The sequence below is a fragment of the Octopus bimaculoides genome, chromosome 4, assembly GCF_001194135.2.
Source record: "Octopus bimaculoides isolate UCB-OBI-ISO-001 chromosome 4, ASM119413v2, whole genome shotgun sequence".
Classification (NCBI taxonomy): domain Eukaryota; kingdom Metazoa; phylum Mollusca; class Cephalopoda; order Octopoda; family Octopodidae; genus Octopus; species Octopus bimaculoides.
In genome coordinates, this window is record NC_068984.1 from 132,451,275 (window position 1) to 132,452,760 (window position 1,486).

Genomic DNA, 1,486 nt, shown 5'->3' on the forward strand with positions numbered 1-1,486 from the left:
GTCAAGGAGGATTTAGGCTACTCCTCCGCTGAGCCCCTGTATGGCACCACCTTAGCACTTCCTGAATAAATGTTGACGCCTGTCGACTTACCGAATGCGAACCTCACATCTTACGTCACGCGACTCAGGTCATTCTTTGCTGACTTTCCACCAATGCTTCCTCGCAACCAGTCTATTTCTTCTACAGTACCTCCAGATATTTCTACTTGGACTCAGGTGTTTGTAAGAAATGATGCCGTCAAGGGACCGCTCACACCTCCCTACATTGGCCCCTATCGCGTTCTTAGAAGCACACCGAAACTGTTCACTGTGGACATTCACGGAAAAAAAGAGACTGTCTCTATCGACAGAGTAAAAAAAGTATTTTCCGAAACATTTATGCCACTTGCTAATACACCCATCATTCCACAAACACTGCCACCCTCATTCCCACAAGCACCACCTCCAATCACCAAAAAACCATCTACACAAACGCATTCTTCACCTTACAGGACACGTTCTGGCAGATCGGTTCATCGGCTGAAGAAATTGTCTCAGACTAATTACATTTCTTAACTTTGCCTCGCCAGTGACTATTCCGGAGAATAGACTTATGTTGTTAAAAACACTGCATTCATATTTTCTCCTTTTCTGTACTATTGAACATATATACTTTGTTCTATTTGATTGGACACCTTTCTTTGCTGAACGTTTTTTCTTTGTACATACTTGAATTGTATTTTTTCAATTGTTCATACAACTGTTTTGCCATGTTTCATTCTTTTGTGCCCTCCTAGCGCACACGTACTTCACATTCATACAGATCGTGTTTTCCATTCAGATGTGTAGATTAACCATCAGTCGCATTAGTTTTGCTAGTCGAAGGGAGAGGAAGCGCAAACTATGGTCACTATCGTTCATTCCCTGACCGACCAACCGATCATCTATCTATCTATCTATCTATCTATCTATCTATCTATCTATCTATCTATCTGTCTGTCTGTCTGTCTGTCTGTCTGTCTGTCTGTCTGTCTGTCTGTCTTCTCCGCTCACTATTCCTAAGATCGATGAAGTATAGTCCTCATGCACTTCATCCATAAGGTCCTATGTGAAGCAACCGTCATTTGATTTTCCAGCTGGAATCCCAAGCGCGATTAACTGAGACTATAAGTCTTACCCAACCATCACGTTCTTAGTCTACCCTTAGGTCTCCTGCTGTGTGGCTCGGCTTGAAGAATCTGTTTTGCAATTCTTTCTTAAGACATTCTAATCACGTCTGTTGTACAAGATTTGACTAATTTTTTTTTTTTAATGTTTTAAAAGAAAATCAGTAACAAATCAGATATTTGAAATTATATTTATTTACAGAATAAACTATATAAAGCAAAAGTACAGGAGTGTAAAGTTTTAATGCCTTTCTTCTTCTTCTGTGTGCTGTTTATCAACTTGAAATTTACGGAAAATCTTGGTAAATTTTTTTCTTGGAAATTAGCATTTTTTATTTTTT